Raw genomic sequence first — 19,164 nt, forward strand, 5'->3', positions numbered from 1 at the left:
TACCACACCCTTGTCAGAGGACTGAAAGATAGAGGCGTACAAGGACTGACCCTCAACTGGGTAAGCGCCTTCCTCGCTGGAAGAACACAGCTAGTCAGGCTACCACCTTACACATCGGAGTCCAAGAATCTGATTTGCGTAGTCCCCTATGGCTGTTCTCTTCAACATCTACATGACACTGCTCACCAACATCATCAGATCCCAGGGCAACTCCATCATATCCTGTGCAGATGACACCCAGCTCATCCTTTCTCTGACCGACAAGTCCATCACCACCAATACCAACTTTTCCAACTTTATTATCAATATAATTGATTAGATGAGATCTATCTGCCTGAAACTCAACTCCAACAAGACAGGAGTGCTGAATTTCAGGAACAAGAACTCTCCTTGGACTCCACATGGTGGCCATCAGATCTCGGGACCAACACCAACTGACCTTGCCAGAAACTTGGGAATCTTTCTGGATGACTAGCTCAACATGACAGCAGAAGTAAATGCAGTCAGCTTCTCCTGCTTCTATATTCTCTACATGCTCCACAAGATTTCCAAATTACTAGCCCTGAACACTGGAGGCACCGTCACACAATCCCTCATCACAAACAGATTAAACTACAGCAATGCGCTCTATGCCGAGGTCTCCAACCATCTCCTTCACTAACTCCAGACCATCCAGGACGCCATAGTGAGACTTATCCTTGATCTCCTATGACACACTTGCCAGCTCCACTGTCTCTCCATCTACAAATGCAGCCAATTCAGACTCCTCACACTTGCGTACAAGGCACTGCACAACATTGGACTAACATACCTGAACTACCTTCACTTTCACCAACCCACCAAACCACTATGCTTAGCCTCACTCTCACTTGCACACATCCCCCGCATTTACAAAAACAGAACGTTAGGTCAAGCATTCTCCTACATTAGACCCAAGACCTGACACAATCTCCTGCAAAACAGCAGGTCCTCCTCATCACTTCCTGAATTCCAAAAGAAGATAAAGACACAGACATACTTGCAGTATGGGGAAGGATGCCTGCATTGCGGGGAGGATTGTTTTTGTTCAGAAAGGGACACCTTCCTGCACAAAAGACAATCATGAGAGGCATTTTCATCCTATGTGTGTAGAATGCGGCACACATAGAAAGCAGAAAAATTGGGGATATTATTTCTCCCTGTTGTGCCACCCTTATGTAACCCCTGGTGATGCAGTTTCAGGTTTACGAAAGCTTTTAAATCTGGAAATGCGTCAGATTCCATGGGTGTTGTGTGGGAATACCCACAGCAACACCCATGGAACCCCCCTTTCATGCAGAGTAATGCATGAAAAGGGGGCCATATTTACAAGGCCATGTAAAGCCACATAAAGTGACTTTGTGTGGCCTTGTGGATATGGCCCTGCAGCTGGTGCTGCTGGTGTGTCACAAAACAGTGATGCACCAGCGGCACAGGTCACTTGTAAATGAGGCCTTCAGTCCTATTCCTACATGCTTGCTCCAGCGCCTGGATTCCCTCACGCGTGATTAGTTGTGCTATACATACCAATGTACCATAACATAATAACACTTACGTTACTATAGTGTCGTACCAACAGATTGTACCACTCATTATTATCACCTTTAACATTTGTCAAGTTCTGGGTATTCTGGAGATGTGAAATGTATTTGAAATATTTCTCATCTACGTGCATCGAAAGTCGCCTGAGAAATTCTTTATTTAAGGGTAATACTTTCTCCCATAATTGTAGTACCTTGAATTGCATAATGGACAGAGATCACTGACTTCCAGCTGGAGTACATGGAAGTCCATAACGAGCTCAAAAAAGTACTGGTATGAAAATATAGGCAAAGATTTACTAATGCTTTGTGCTGGGTTTGCATTACTTCTTTAATGCAAACTCTGTGCAAGGAGCTGTTGTGACATTTACTATCTAGTGGACATCAGGTTATCCATTGGAAATTCGGCCAAATATCCTAAAACCTTTGTCTGTTGTTGGACAGACCATAGTGTGATGTCTAAGGCTCTATTTTCTAGACAACAATATAGGCATTAGAAGATCTCCTGCAAAGAGCCTCCAAGTAGGGCTCACTGAGTATTGCAGTGCCTACTCAGCGAGGAGCATGACCCAGTGATGAAGCATGCCTCTTCGGTGGGTGAGGTTAGGTGCATCATATAAAGGATGCTCTTATTGACTGATTAAAACTCCATTAACATCAGCATAGTGTTGGTGGGTCAGAGGAATGGCACACATTAGTCATTTATTACTCGTCATTGTTGGTGTGCTGGACCACCCAATTTCCTCTCCATCGCCTCCTGTATTTGTGGAAAGAAAAAAACTGCAATATCTTTCAAGATATGATGCTGTTTTTCAGTCCACACAGATACAACACTATCGCTCAACTGTGCCAGGAGCCTGTTATTATCAGTTGCTACAAAGTCTGACTGTTCCATGTGCACCTCGGAGCAGGAAGATAAACGCTCAACTCTACTTGAAGTATGCCGACTTTGCATCACCCAGAAATAGACCTAAGCACAAGTGATCACAGGAGTAGGATTTAGCCGAGTATGTGATGGTGAGTTTTTAGAGTCCTACAATGAGGGCTGGAAAGAAATCATGAGGGCCAGGTAAAGGACACATGGTGCTGATAACAGGGATCTCATATTTTATGGTGTTTCACCGGTAGTTTTGATTCTGAACATTCCATTTGGCGAATTCCAGCATATGTACAATAAGTTTAGATCACAGAACACAGGATGCACTTTGTCAACCACATCTCCCCTGCTCTGAGGTTGTACGATAATGTTGCAAGGACTGACCCAGAGTCCTGCCTCATCTATCCACTTCTCCCGCAAACTCAAAGCTCCATAAAAGAAAGCAAAACACAAATATTTTCAAATAATAGTAACATATTACTACAAGCCCTGGCCAACGATAGGGAATAGTAGCACCCACACTGAGTTAGTGACTCTGCAACTACAGCCAGCTGCTACCCCTCAGTTCCTCCACATGGCTCATAAAACACAATGAAGAAGAATTTAATTTGTGTAACCCTGTAAATAAGAGAAACATGGTGGTTCAATTAGGTCAATCATCTGCATGTTTAATGACAAAAAGCTAATGGCTAATCTTCAGCAAGTCGATAAGTGTTGTCCCTTCTCTAACCTCCTCTGGCTTGGTACATTTGCATCGTGGTTTGGGGTCAGGAGCATTTGCTGTATTAGGATCCACTATTTGCTCACTTACCTCCATCAGGTCTGGAATCAATAGTCCCTCCTCCAGCAATCAAATCCTGTTCGATGGCAGTAAGTAACTTTTATTATGCATGATTAGTTAAAATCTTTGCATATACAATCACAGCTTTAAAATCAGAAATAGAGCAAATTAAAGTATAAGAAACAAAAGTAATAAAAACACTGTTTTATGCTATTGCGCGAAAAATGCAATTGTAGTGTATTTAGTTTTTAATCTAAGGCAGTAGCCATCCTGTCTGGGCTCATTTTAGTCCTAAGAATTGGTCAACCAAAACTACACATTTCATAGTCAGGGTCTTTGCCACATTTATTTGATTTGGGTTAATGAAGTCTGGATAGGCACAGTGCACTAATCAAACTCTTTTGGAACATGAGATACAGACTTCTCGGATTTGGCCAGTTTTAATTGCTCCCGATTTCACCTACTTTAAATTAAAGAAGCCTAAGGGGGCTCGATGCACTCTTCAGCTTCTTTTGTAGCTGGAAGACAAGCTTCCCAAATTTGCCTAGTTCAGATGGTTCCCTTAAGGTAAACACTAGTGACCTGGCCTCACTGCAAGTTCTTATGCCATATCGAAGAAAGAGAGGTTTTAATAAAGTGCAACGTGCATTCGTTGGCGCCGGGCAACAGTATAACAGGTGGATAACTGACTCATATTTGTATCCACAAAGCTTGCAATTTACTATCTTGGAGAGGGAGTGCCATTTTTGGTTTGTCTCCTTGATCTTCAAAGCTAGCAGCCATGCAACCAGGATCTCTGTTACACAAAATTTCCTAATTGTACAGGCCAAGTATGGTTGAGGTAACAAAAGTTGTGAACCATTCATTAAAGATGCTGCCACCGCCTTTTGTACATGAGAACTGCTCAGTTTTTCCAGGTCAGTTGCCTGAGAGAGCGTTTTTATCCATCTCTTCAGCACTGACTTGATGGCACTACAACACTGTGCCACTTTGATTAGTTCTACTTGGGCTTTTTGAGGGGAGGCTAGAGCTCTGGTTAATATTGTGACCAGGGGTAAAATTTTGCATCAAAGATAGAGCGGAGAGCTGATTTTAGTGTTTGGTGGGGCCATAATAGTCCTGTGATAGTATTTCAGGTAGGCACCAATGTGAGCCCAGTTCAGGCTTTCCAGGCCAAATTCTAGCCTTATCAGGTAGCCCCTTTTGTGTAGCAGTAGTTTAAACACTCTTTTGTATGCTTTGACTTGGAGCTTTTCCACCAATGTGAAGAGTTGACCTGGAAAGGCTTCATTACCATAATTTAAAGCTGGAAGAAGAGAGGCTCTGAGCACTTGAAGGATCAGCGTTGGCATATGATTTTCTATAAGATTATTTAACTGCCATGATCTAGTTATTATTAATTAAGCCTTGATTTAAGATGATTTAAACGGACTTTGGGGTTTCCCTTCACAGATAGCCACACACCCAAATAATAGTATGAATCTGTTGTGTTAATTGCAAGATGGCCCATATGCCAATGGCAGTTATGATATTTCCCTGACCCTCCAAAGATGATTACTTTGGTCTTCGAGGCATTCGCCTTCATTTTATTTTCCATGTTGTAACCATGAAGGGCGGTTAGAGCTTTTTGAAGCCCAGTTCTTGAGTGGTCCAGCAGCACAATATCGTCTGCATATTGTAGGAGGGTAATTTTAATATTTCCGATTTTTGGTGGAATCAAGTTAGCGTGTCTTATGGCCTGAGACATGTCTGCTGTGTAGAGATCAAATAAAAGAGGTGCTAGCATGCACTCTTGCTTTAGCCCATTGGTGGTAGGAATCTCCCTGCTGATGGCAGATTCTTACCCAGGTAGATGTGTGCAACAGAGTTATCGTCCTTAGTATCTTGTTTGGAATTTCCCAGCCTTGAAGCGTCTGCCATAGCAAGTTCCTGTCCACCGCATCAAAGGCAGCAGACTAGTCCACAAAGCAGGCATAGAGAGGAGGTGACTTCTTAGCAGCTGTCTGGTATATTAAAAAGGAGAGGGCCATGATGTAGTCTGTGGTTGCAGAATTTGCCCTGAAGCCGGTTTGACAGAAGGGGACAATCCCCTTAGCTTCCACCGAGTTCTCCAGCTACTTTAGAAGGACTAGGGCAAAGCTCTTAGCTTCGATGTCCAAAAACGGCAATGAGCAGATAGTTAGCAAGATCCTGGCTGTTCCCTTTTTTTATTTTTATAAATGGGGTGTAGTATAGCGCCCCTCCAGCTGGCTGGTACCTTTTGAGTCTCCAAACAGGGGCAGTAGAGTGCGGAGAGAATTGTTGACCAATGCTCTGTGTCTTCTTTAAAGACTTGTGCTGGGATGCCATTGGGACCAGGGGCCCCTGTCACCCTCATGCTGTGCAAGATGATGGAGATTTCGCCCGGTGAGGGGGCGGGTTCCAGTTCTAGGTAGGTGTCATTGTGCATATAGGCTTTGACTATCGGTCGCTCTAAGGGAGATTGATTGGTTGCTTATAGTTTGTGTTTCATCCATGCATCTTCATCTATCGCATTGGTTTGTGGTCCTCCCTGGCTTATCTTATTTTTAGTGTATCTCCATGAGTGTCCGTGGTTGTGTTTGTTTAACAAGGAGTAGATATGGAGGCACTCCTTCTCCCACTGTTTACATTTTATGGAACAGACCAGTTGCTTATGCTGCTTGGTGTGAGCCTGGAGCTTCGAAGCAAACCCCGGTTTTGTTGAGGAATTCCTTGTTTTGCCACACAGCAACCACATCTTGCAAAGTCTCCATTTACTTTCCATTATGGGGCACTGAGGTGGCCTTTTGCATGGGTCCTTAGCGGGTGATAGAAGTTCCTACGTGCTGAAGCAGGTTTTGGGTGATTTCCGGCCAGTTGCTCCAAATGATATCGCCTGTCATGGATAACATGGCAGGGCCATTTGAAGTCTTCCAGATGTGATATCGCTTGGAGGCAATTGGTCCCCATTTTATTCGCCTAATTACCTGTAAGTCTTTGTCTCCCAGGGAGGTCCCCAGTGTCTTTTGGATTTTCAGGCAGGTGGACTTCATCTCCAGTTTTACTATGAGAGGGAGGTGATCGCCGGCATCCGTTTGCGGTATTTCAAAGGTTACCAGGCGTTTAACTACTTCATCTGAGGCAAAGATATAGTCCAGCATACTCTTGCCCTGATAAGATTTTAGATACATCAGTACTGGTGAACTGTTTTCAAGAGTATGCTGGATAGACGAAGCGCCGTATTTGCTGAACAGATTTCGAAGCTGCTTCGATATTGGACATACAGGCTGGTGGACTTCTGCACTTGTTCCTAAGTGCCGGAGATTAAAGTCTGCACTGACAATGATATTATAGCCAGCGTGGTCGCAAAGCACAACACCTAGCATCTCCTCTAGTTGTGACATCCTTTCTGCCCTCGTTGGCCAAAAGAGTTTAAGTACAGGTTAACTGTTAAAGATCTTAGCAAGTGGCCTTTTGCTGTTAGAGTTTTCAACATGATTGCTTGCAACATTGGATCTTGGATGGAAACTTTCCAGACTTTGAGGTCCAAACCGATGTTTAGATATATTGAGAGGCCACCAGAAGGTCACCCCAGGAGTGTTTCTTTTTATTGCAGATTGATGCATTTAGTAAAATCCAGGAATTACCAGAGCAGAGGTTAGCCAAGTTTCTTGAAGGCATATGATGTTGGCATCCCTCAGAAGCTAGTGAGCTGCATCATGTTTCAAAAGTCTCACCAGACAGCTCATGTTTTGTCTCCCACTCCTGATTATCATTGCTAGAAGTACATCTGAGCTTTACTATAAGAGGTATCGGACTTCCATGTCAAATTTGTTGTATTATTTTTGTTTCCAGAGTCAAAAGACACCTTTCTAGTGCAATTCGTTGTTCTTGAGTATGTGCAAGATATGGAGAAATGTTTGTTCAACCCAGGTGGTTTGGGGTGCCCTACCCCTTTTAAAATATTGTAGGTGCTGACTTTTGGATGTAAAGGTTTGTTTATTTTCCATAGGGGGGAGGTTATTTAGGCAGGCCAGTCTTGATTTTGTTTTCTAGTACCCAATTGGCCAAATCCTGGGTACTTAGAGTCAGTATTGTTGATTTATGTTGTTTGCTATATTCAGGTAGCACCTTGAATGCTACTCTCAAGATGTCATCAGAGTTTATATTAATTGCCTCTGGAAATGCCTTAAATAATCGTAGCAAATTTGAGCGATTCAAAATATCATGCTTGCCTTCTGAGCAATATTGAGGTATAAGTGCCAACTTTGCAGAGGCTTTGTTGATTTGCAGAGCACTCATTCCTTCAAGATTGTTTGTGTGAGTGACTTTTGAGTTCTCCCACACAGTCCTAGCTGTGATATCAGAAGGCTGCGCAGTCATGGAATCCAGGATATTTATATTTGTGGCTTTTGAGTTCTCCCGCTGCGTCCCAGCTGTAATATCAAGGCACAGCACATTGAGTGTGGGGTCAGATGTTCTGTGGAGTCCAGACTCTGGAAACAAGGCAGCGACACGGGCCGAAGCTGATGTGAAGGTATGACCATAGGCAAAAGCTTTGGTATCCGATGCAGATTTTTCTGAAGTCGATGACCAGGCGACTCGCTGAATTTCAGGCATTCATTGCTGTTATGTAGACAGGTGTGGGCTGGTAACTGATTTCCAGAAGAGCTATGAGTGGTCTGGTGCATTAAAGATTGGGACAATGTTTGATTTTCCGGGAACTTTTATCAATCTTTCTGAACTTAAAGATGGGGTATGTACTAGTTTGGTTAGGGAGTGCCACTGTTTGTTCCTTAATTTGTTGAACTTGCAGTTGTTCCTTAGCTGCTTTGCTTCTTGCCTTTTTTTAACCTCTTTTTGGCTCTGTTTGTTAGTGCCTCTGACCAGTATGAAGCTGCACTGCTGGCATTATCCGTAGAGGCATCTGTCTTTATCTCCATCTCATGTTGCAGCAGCGCAGGTGGTTGTTGCAGTACGATATGTGGCTCCATGTGAACATGCTTACTAGTAGAGGTGTTAAGCGATTATTCTGGTTTGGGCGAAGGATTGTTTGGGCAGTTAGTGTTAAAGGTGCTTCATCGATCTGGGTTGTTGTAAAGCTCGATGTAGACTCTGGAGCCTGGTTTGACGATTTGGGCCACATTGGATCAAACACAGGGGGTCTAGCCATGCCTGGACCTTGTAGGACTGTTTGCTATTCAGAGATCATGGAGGTCAGTAATTCAGGCAGAGTGGACAGTCAGTCCACAATTGGAAGGCAGGCACATGGTGATGTGTCGGTACTGAACGCATTGGTGCTAATTCAAAGCCCTCTTTGTTCCAGCGCTGTAAACTTCAAATCCATCTTTGTGATGGATGTGGCTAGCACGTGTATCAAGTCCAATTGCATCTCAAGTTTGTCTGACTGTCAGGTGAGGGCATTTATTGCAGCGAACAGGGTTGCGTTAATCGATATCAGTAGGTTGCTCTTTGATGGGTGCTCTGGGAGCCTGTCCGAGTAAGGTTATAGAGCAAATGCTGCTGGGCTTCAAAGGAAACACTATGATTGTCTTTAATGCTGTCCATCTAGCTGACACCGTATGTGGCATAAGAGACCTGCCTTGGCCCTGTTAGTGCCAATCCGGTATATGAGCTTGGTCTCTCCAGTAACTGGCTACTTGTCGTAGCCCCTTCTTTTGATTTTGAAAACCAGTCTTGCGCAGTGGATGGTGAGCTAACTGCAGTAGGGCTGGTGGCTGCAGAGTACCTATTCCTCTGTTTCTGCTGAAAGATTTAAGAAACTGGTTGTGGTGATGTTTCTAGTGCTTTGCAGTGTCCATTCCTCATGATTTAAGTTATTTTCATCGATTATCATGTTATCTGTGAGGCTATTTGATTATATTTCTATGATTGTGTCGTCCCCCGGCTGGACCCACCCATTATATGAATGATTCAACGAGTGATTCAGAGAGTTTACAGATCGATATTTAGTGGTTTTCTTGGCACATAGGGTAGCCCCGGGAAGAGATTGACCAGCAGGTGCTTTTGGTGCTTTCCTAAAACTAAAAAAGTCCAAGGCTGTACTTTGAACTGGCTTACTCAGTTTTATTGCTGTTGTATCACTATTCCCATTAAAGTGATTATCTGTCTGTGCAGCGATGCATTGGTCTGAACTGGAGACTCCTGCTTTGATGTGGCCGTAGCACGCAGCCCTGAAAGAATACTGGGCACGTGCTGCCCTGTGCTGCTTTTGGTGGCGCTTTCGAGGGTCTTCTCAATGGTGCTAGGCTGAAGGGCCATCTAGCATTTGCACCGGCGACTAAAGGACTGTGAGGCGGATAATTTCCAAGCGAGTGGATATATGCTTGGATATATGCTTAGTCTGTTTGATGGGACTGTGTGCTTCCTTACACTGTTAGCTGCTGCTTTGCATGTTTAAGGCACCACATGTAGCACCGCTTGATGCGGTCCCAAGACCAGGGAACGATGTCCCATAGGTAGAAGGGCATTTGAAGACAACAAAAACGGTGTTGCAGACATCCGTATCACGAAGATGGGCGGAGATGGAAAGAGAAAGGGAAGTCAAAGAGAGGTCAAAAGGGTGATGTATCCAATCTGTTGGACCTTCGTGCAGGCAAAAGCAGGTAGTGAGTGCAAGAGCAAAGTAAGGCACATTTAGTACAAAAAAATCTTCTTTCTTACCTTGGAGTAATTTCTTCATGTTTCATATTATTCCCCGAGTGATCCTTCAAGTTAATGAGCTTGTTAATCCTTTACCTCCGCTTGCATTTGTTATCAATTTTTAATTTCATCAAGGGCCAACCCCAGGGTTTGGTAGTTTTTCCCTGTGTCAGCTCGCTCACCATTTGATTATATATCTTTTGCAATGTCAGCCATTGCCACAATATTTGTTAAAAATATTTGTAGCTGGTCAGCGATGTACTCAGATTGGTTTGCCTGTCCAACAGGCAGCTCTGAGATCCTCTTCTGTCAGAGCTTAATGATCATTCTTCCTAGTTTCAAAAAGAGAAAGGGACTTGCCCTACTCACCCCCACATCACCTGGGCAGAGAAATACTCTAAACAAAAAGATGGCATATCCTAGGCATAAATGATAGAAAAGCATTCATGTCACAATGAAATAATTAATTTCCACTGGTATTTAGATTCAATCAATTATCTTTTCTTTTATCAATTAATTGCATCAGTCTGTCGATGCTTCTGTTAACATTCCAGCATATCTGTGTGTTTCTGGTACAACAAATCAAAAAAACTATTTACAATAAACATAGACAAATCGTCTTATTCCTACATAAGTGCCCATAACCATAAACTACAGGAAAGTTAATTTACCATTTACTTATGACTCTTTGCTTTCTTATTATTGTAAAAACAGAGTGGTTGCATATTCAGTTCTGCTTTCATTGCACTAGGAGTAGTCATCCAGTCAAAGTGAGTCTTTGGGCAACTGCCCCTTATAATTCTCCTTCTGACCATGCTATTCAAGGCACATTCTATTTTGTGGGACACCTCCCTAATTTTCCTAGTTGTAATCTCGTCTTAATTTGAGGTCATATCAGAGGAGGCTGTTTTATTGCAGCGCCTGGTTCTCTGCCATCAAGGACAGATTCCCTTTGCAGTCTGCCGGTCTCTGCTTTGTTTCAAGGGGACTGCTAGGTGCAGGAGAAATCCCAAGTTTAGAAACTCATGAAAGAAGGTCAACTTTATAATAAAGTGTGGATGAAAACTTCCTGGCAGTACACTGCACCTGTGTCCTTGCAGGGTGAACACTATCTACCCAGGGGCCTAAAAGGAAGTTTTTCCAGAGGCTGCATACATGCAGTGAAAGCATGCACACAGTGCCAAGTCAACCAGGGCTGAATGCTGCATTAGCACAATACTAGTCAGGAACTGTAATGCGGTATGACGAGCATCCACTCTTTCCCACAATACAGCCAAGAAAAGTTGGAGGATCAATTCTGAATTAAACACACTCAGAAATGCCATGACCACGTCAGCTATAAACAAAGGGGCATACTTATGAGAACTGATGCAATGCTGCATTGTGGCACCGTTGTCAGAAAAAACTGCGCTGTGCTGTGGCATTTCCTTGCCCGATGGATGCTCGGTATTTATGGCACAGCTTGCAATGGGGCAAGGATCAAAGATGCATCAGAAATTCTGACACATTGTTGTCAGGAATGGCTCAAGGTGCTGCAATGCAAGTACTTACGTCAGGCAAATCTAATGTGCAGGTTGTAAAGCACCTTTACATGCCACAAGTCAGTATTGCGTGATGCAGGAGTGTTTTGCATCGTGGGAGCGCTGTAAATAACAATGCATTGAACCCAGCAATACTTCACAATACTGAAAATCATGGAAGGAGCCTCAGGGAGCCGGGAGGGAAACATCCCCAATCCAGAAGACTTGCCAGCATTCTTGGGGAAGAGGAAAGACATTAATGAATATCTCTTTTTGTGACCTCAAAATTGCCATTATGGAGGAAGGAGACCATTTGGCAATCCAAGGTGTTCAAAATCAAAAGTGTAGCACAAGCAAAAAGGTCTATTCTGGAGTGCATGAAGAGGTGGCATGATAATAAGTGCAGGGCCAAAGAAAAACGTGCTAGGAACCTTGGGGCAGCCATGAGTACTGGAGGAGGACTTGATGTCCAGATGGAGTTGGATCCATTGGAGGAGCCGGTAGCATCCCTCATCCCAACAGAGTTGTTTGCTGGAGTGGAAGGGCAGGACAATGCTGAATTGGGGTCCAGGAACAACTACAGCATCAGTGAAAATAAGGGACCATATATTACTAAACTGACATGCAGGCCAATGCAGCAACATACTTTTCTGTGTTGTGCTGTGTGAAAGGGAAAGTGCAGGACTCCCCACATGTCAAATCATCCTGCTCACCACTGTCCTTTATATGGGCAGTACTTATGTTACCAGCCCAGGTCATCCCTGACAACATTCATAGGTACATGCATGATGTACAAAACCTGGCCTGGAATAGCACAACATGCATGGACCTTGGAAATCTGACAGATATGCCAGTGCCAATGCAGGACCCTTTGCACCAGCACACAGGTGTGCTTGTGTTAGGCCCTGGTAGCCCAAAGTGTACTGTAATGTATAAGTATACATTGTGTCTATGTAGAGAGTCAATGTGTCACCCAAGATGGTCTCCAGGTGTTGAGGAGGGGTATGCACTGCAAGAAGTGTCACTCAAATAGCCACGTGTACAGTTTCTAATATGAATCCATATTTGACGCAGCTGGTCTGATGTGCTGGGGGAGGATTTCCCAGTGTAGTTTGCCATGTATAAAAACACCATACCTCTCAACATGATCATATTGATAGTGGGGATGTTGTTGAGTGGAAGTGATGCTCAGCAGATGATCATGACTGCTTGGTGAAAGCGTAGTTGGTGTTTGAGCTAGATGGGTCCCTGGGAGTATGGTGCCTTGTAGGTGTGTGGCTGAGCATCTTGAACTGTCAGTATGTCTGAATGGCCTGCAATGTAAATTTCTGAGGTGACGTGTGATGTGTGTGCCGCAAGGTAGGCTAAGTAGTAGACTGACATGTGTTGGATATTTTGCCTCATGTGTAGCACATGTGCAGAGATGCTGTAGTAGAGGTAATGCGTGTATTTCAGTCAACATGTGAGTATTTCAGTCAACATGTGATGAAGTCTTGGGTGATGGTTAAGACAGGTGTCAGGAGGGAGCTATATGTAGAGATGTCTGACAATGTGAATAAAGTGAGAGCAGTTCGAGGTGACTGTGCGACTTTGAAGTTTCAGGGTGAGGTAGGTGTCCTGGATGATGGACAGGTGTCTGCTGTGGTTGGAGGATGAGGGTTTTGGGTCTAGTCATGTGGGCAACCACGGTGAGTACATGTTGCAAAATGTCAACACTGCTATCTTGTCTTATTGAGTATGAGCAACTCATCTCACATACAGGTAGCAAAGCTGATCAATGGTGCACATTAACTACTGTTGGTGGTGTTGGTGTCACATGAGTGTTAGTGCCTGATCTGGGTGTCATCAGTGTAAGAGATAAAGCACAATCCCTGGGTCAGAATATTGATTGCCAGAAGAGTCATCTACATGTCCAAGAAAGTGGGGCAGACTGAAGTGATGTGATGGACTCTGCCTGTCCGTGATAGTAAACTTGTTGAGTGCACCACCATGCCCCCTCATAGATGATGTCACTTTCCAACTGCTCCTAGACTCTTTTGACAATTCTCCTCCGGAAATGGGAAAGGTAGACAATATTGTTGGGTCTCCAGATGAACCAACTCACACAGAACATGGGCCATCAACAGATGACATTACTGCTGAGGATTTTGAGAACTTCCAAGTTGCTTTCCAATGGCGAGTGGCAGGAGTCCAGCAGCAGATGGCTGATGACGTCTGTTAGAAATTGGTTTTTTGGTTGGCAGTCAGGTTACCCCCTGTCCAAGCAAAAGCCCTCACTCTAGTCAGGGTAAGTCACACACAATCCAAGATTATCCTGTGCCCACCCTCTGGTAGCTTGGCACGAGCAGTCAGGCTTAACTTAGAAGGCAATGTGTAAAGTATTTGTGCAATAAATCATACAATACCACCATATAGCACCACAAAAATACACCACACAGTGTTTGGAAAAATATATAATATTTATCAGGATAATTGTAGGTCAAAAAGAATAAAGTTGCAATGGAAAATTGTAGAGATATCACTGAAAAGTGATATAAGGTGTCTTAAGTCTTTAGAATATAAACAAAGTCTCTTTCAAGCACAAGTACTTGGTTTAGCGTGGAAAAATCTCCTTAGAGGGCCACAAAAGAAGAGGTGCGTGGAAAAAGGGTGGGTGCGTCGATTTCTGCTCAGCACACACGGACTTGCGTCGTTATTTTCCACGCGGGGAAGTCGTGCGTCGTTTTCCGGCGCGCGGACAGTCTCTTTCTGTGGATTGCGGAGATTACCAGATGTCCCGGGTCTGTGCGTGGATTTTCCTGCTTGTTTTCCGGCTGCGCGTCGTTCTGCAGGGCTGCGCGTTGAAATTACGATCTCACGGCAGGCGTCGCATCGATTTCTCCTCTAGAGGTCGGGCGGCGTTGTCCTTGCGAAGCCGTGCGTCGGATTTCCAGTCGTCCCCAGAGCGTCGCGTTGATCAGCGTCGGTGTGCGGCGTTTTTCTCGCCGCGGCACAAGCTGTGCGTTGAAATTTTCGGCGCACGGAGCGTCCAAGTGAAAAAGGGAAGTCTTTTTGGTCCTGAGACTTCAGGGAACAGGAGGCAAGCTCTATCCAAGCCCTTGGAGAGCACTTTCACAGCCAGACAAGAGTTCAGCAAGTCAGCAGGCCAACAGCAAGGCAGCAGTCCTTTGTAGAAAGCAGACAGGTGAGTCCTTTGAGCAGCCAGGTAGTTCTTCTTGGCAGGATGTAGTTTCTGGTTCAGGATTCTTCTCCAGCAAGTGTCTGATGAGGTAGGGCAGAGGCCCTGTTTTATACCCAAATGTGCCTTTGAAGTGGGGGAGACTTCAAAGAGTGGCTAAGAAGTGCACCAGGTCCCCTTTCAGTTCAATCCTGTCTGCCAGGGTCCCAGTAGGGGGTGTGGCAGTCCTTAGTGTGAGAGCAGGCCCTCCACCCTCCCAGCCCAGGAAGACCCATTCAAAATGCAGATGTATGCAAGTGAGGCTGAGTACCCTGTGTTTGGGGTGTGTCTGAGTGAATGCACAAGGAGCTGTCAACCAAGCCCAGCCAGACGTGGATTGTAAGGCACAGAAGGATTTAAGTGCAAAGAAATGCTCACTTTCTAAAAGTGGCATTTCTAGAATAGTAATATTAAATCCGACTTCACCAGTCAGCAGGATTTTGTATTACCATTCTGGCCATACTAAATATGACCTTCCTGCTCCTTTCAGATCAGCAGCTGCCACTTCAACAGTGTATGAGGGCAGCCCCAATGTTAGCCTATGAAGGGAGCAGGCCTCACAGTAGTGTAACAACGAATTTAATGAGTTTTACACTACCAGGACATATAACTACACAGATACATGTCCTGCCTTTTACCCACACAGCACCCTGCTCTAGGGGTTACCTAGGGCACACATTAAGGGTGACTTATATGTAGAAAAAGGGGAGTTCTAGGCTTGGCAAGTACTTTTAAATGCCAAGTCGAGGTGGCAGTGAAACTGCACCCACAGGCCTTGCAATGGCAGGCCTGAGACAAGGAAAAGGGGCTACTTAAGTGGGTGGCACAACCAGTGCTGCTGGCCCACTAGTAGTATTTAATTTACCAGCCCTATGCACATAAAGTGCACCTTACTAGGGACTTATAAGTAAATTAATAGTCCAATCAGGTATGATTCAAGGTTACCATGTTTTAAGGGAGAGAGCATATGCACTTTAGCACTGGTTAGCAGTGGTAAAGTGCGCAGAGTCTAAAAACCAGCAAAAACAGTGTCCACAAAGTGGAGGGAGGCAGGCAAAAAGTTAGGGGTGACTACCCTAAGGCTGTCAGGTCTAACATGTGTCCCCCCCAGCTGAAAGTGGGGAGAGCTACCCGACCTCCTGGGAGCTCTCATCGCTAAGGCGGAAGTACCTGGAGAGACCATCAGCATTGGCGTGGTCAACCCCTGGGCGATGTTCCACCGTAAAGTCCATCCCCTGTAGGGAAATGGACCACCTCAAGAGTTTTGGATTCTCACCCCTCATCTGCATGAGCCATCTGAGGGGCCTGTGGTCTGTCTGGACCCGGAAGTGAGTCCCAAACAGGTAGGGTCTTAGCTTCTTTAGTGCCCAGACCACAGCAAAAGCTTCTCTCTCAATAGCACTCCACCTCTGTTCCCGTGGTAATAGCCTTCTGCTAATAAAGACTACCGGTTGATCTTGGCCCTCCTCATTTAGCTGTGCTAGGACTGCCCCTATGCCATGCTCTGAAGCGTCTGTCTGCACGATAAATTCCTGGGAGTAGTCAGGGGCATTGAGCACGGGGGCCGTGCACATGGCTTCCTTCAGGGCGTCAAAGGCTTTCTGACAAGCCTCTGTCCAATTCACCAACCTAGGTTGTTTCTTGGAAGTGAGCTCTGTCAAGGGTGATACAATGGTACCATAGCCCTTGACAAATCTGCGGTAGTATCCTGTGAGGCCTAAAAAGGCTCTCACCTCAGTCTGCGTTCGCGGTGGTTGCCAGGCCTTGATAGTTTCAATCTTGGCCTGGAGTGGCTGCACCTTGCCACCACCCACTAGGTGTCCCAAGTACACCACGGAACCCTGCCCAATCTGGCACTTACTAGCCTTGATGGTCAGGCCTGCCTGTTGCAGGGCCTGAAGCACCTCCTTGAGGTGAAGCAGGTGTGCCTCCCAGCTGGAACTGTAGACAGCTATGTCATCCAGGTAGGCTGCACAGAAGGCATCCTTGCCCGCTAGGACCCCGTTAACCAACCGTTGGAAGGTAGCGGGGGCATTTTTCAATCCAAACGGCATCACCCGGAACTGATAATGGCCATCAGGGGTTGAAAATGCGGATCTTTCCTTAGCTCCCTCAGTCAGGGCGATCTGCCAGTACCCCGAAGTAAGATCAAACGTACTCAGGAACTTGGCAGCGCCCAGCCTGTCAACGAGCTCATCAGCTCGGGGGATGGGGTGAGCATCAGTCCGTGTGACTGAGTTGAGACCCCGGTAGTCCACACAGAACCGGAGTTCTGGCTTCGCACCTGGGTCAGTAGCCTTAGGGACCAACACCACTGGGCTGGCCCAGGGACTACTGGATTTCTCGATAACCCCTAGAGTCAACATCTTGGAGACCTCCTCCTTGATGCTGGCCTTCACCTTATCCGACAACCTGTAAATGTTGTTCTTCACAGGGAGACTGTCACCGGTGTCAATATCATGAACACAGAGGTGGGTCAGTCCAGGAGTAAGGGAGAACAGGGGGGAGAACTGCTCCAACAGCTCATAGCAGTCTCCTCTCTGGTTTAGAGTCAGGGAGTCAGAAAGAATGACCCCGCTTACTGACCCATCACCTTCTTGGGCAGAGAGGAGGTCGGGGAGAGGTTCACTCTCCTCTTCCATTCCTTCATCTGTGACCAGAAGCATGTTGATCTCCGACCTCTCACAGTGAGCCTTTAGTCGGTTCACATGGAGCACCCTTAGGGGATTCCTAGGGGTTTGGAGGTCCACTAGGTAAGTGGCCTCCCCTTTCCGCTCCTTGATTTCAAATGGGCCAGACCAGCGGTCCTGGAGAGCTCTAGGCTATACTGGCTCCATTACCCACACTTTGTCTCCAGGTTGAAACTCTACCAGGGTGGCCTTCTGGTCATACCAGTGTTTCATTACCTCTTGACTGGCCTCAAGGTTACTTTGGGCCTCTTTCCAGAAGCGGGTCATCTGGTTGCGGAGGGCTAACATGTAGCTGACCACGTCCTGAGGGGGTGCCTTTGGAGCTTTCTCCAATCCCTCCTTGACAATGCTTAAGGGTCCCCTGACAGGGTACCCATAGAGAAGCTCAAAGGGACTGAACCCTACCCCCTCTGGGGGACCTCTCTGTAAGCAAAGAGAAGGCATGGTAAGAGGACGTCCCACTTACGCCTCATGGCCTCAGGGAGGCCACCAATCATGCCTTTCAGGGTCTTGTTGAATCTCTCCACAAGACCATTAGACTGGGGGTGATAGGGTGTGGTGAACTTGTAGGTTACACCACACGCATCCCACAGAGACTTCATGTATGCAGACATGAAGTTAGTGCCTCTGTCAGACACTATCTCCTTGGGGAATCCCACACAGGTAAATATCCCCATCAGAGTCCTGGTCACCACCGGTGCAGTTACGGTCCTCAGAGGGATTGCCTCTGGGTAACGGGTGGCATGGTCCACCAAAACCAGGATGAACCTGTTGCCTAAGGCAGTTTTGGGGTCCAAGGGACCAACAATGTCGATGCCCACCCTTTCAAAGGGGGTGCCAACGACAGGAAGTGGAATCAGGGGTCTTTTACCCCTTTTTCCGGCTTTACCACTGGCCTGGCAGGTAGGACAGGATCTGCAGAATTTATCTGAGTGTGTCCTCATTTTGGGCCAATAAAAGTGGGTGACAAGCCTGTTAAAGGTCTTGCCTTGCCCCAAATGTCCTGCCAGGGGAATGTCGTGAGCCAGACCCAGTAGGAAGGTTCGGTAACATTGGGGGACCACCAACGTACGTGCTGCCCCAAAGGCCGGAACCTTACGCTCACTGTAGAGGAGATCATTCTCCCAATATAGGTGGTGATCGCCAGAGGTGTCACCTGCCGCCTGGTTTGAGGCTTGTTTCCTCAGACCTTCTAGAGTGGGACATTCTTTCTGCGCCTTGCAGAATTCCTCCCTGGTGGGTCCACCCTCAACTTGCCAGCCAGCAAGCTCAGGTAAGTCACCTAGGGTGGCAATGTCTTCCCCAGTTGGCTCGGGAGCCTCCTCCTCAGGAGCCCCGTCAGCCACTGCGGGAACTTCTGGGGCCGGTTTCCCGTGCCCCTGGTCCCTCCTCATGGCAGCTCTCTGGGCCATCGTTCCAGGCTCCAGACGCCCTTGGCTTCCCTCTCGGTCAGCCATGGACCGTGTGGTCATGCAGACCCACTCAGGTAACCCTAACATCTCCAGGTGAGACTTGAGCTCCACTTCTTTCCAAGCAGCATGCTCAAGATCATTGCCTAACAGACAATCTACAGGCATGGCAGGACTCACAGCTACTTTCAGAGTACCAGAGACCCCCCCCCCCACTCAAAGGGAACCAGAGCCACCGGTAGGTGACTCTCGCGATTGTCAGCGACTATGACCTGGTGGAATGTATTAGGTACTATCTGCTCTGTTGACACCAGCTGACTCTTGATAGTAGTCATACTGGCTCCTGTGTCACGCAGAGCCTCCACCTTCTGCCCATCAATGGTGACCCACTGCCGGTACTTGGAAGTATTTTTGGGCATGTGGACCTTGGGCACCATTTCTCCTTCTC

Source organism: Pleurodeles waltl, chromosome 7 (genome assembly GCF_031143425.1).
Source record: "Pleurodeles waltl isolate 20211129_DDA chromosome 7, aPleWal1.hap1.20221129, whole genome shotgun sequence".
Lineage (NCBI taxonomy): Eukaryota > Metazoa > Chordata > Amphibia > Caudata > Salamandridae > Pleurodeles > Pleurodeles waltl.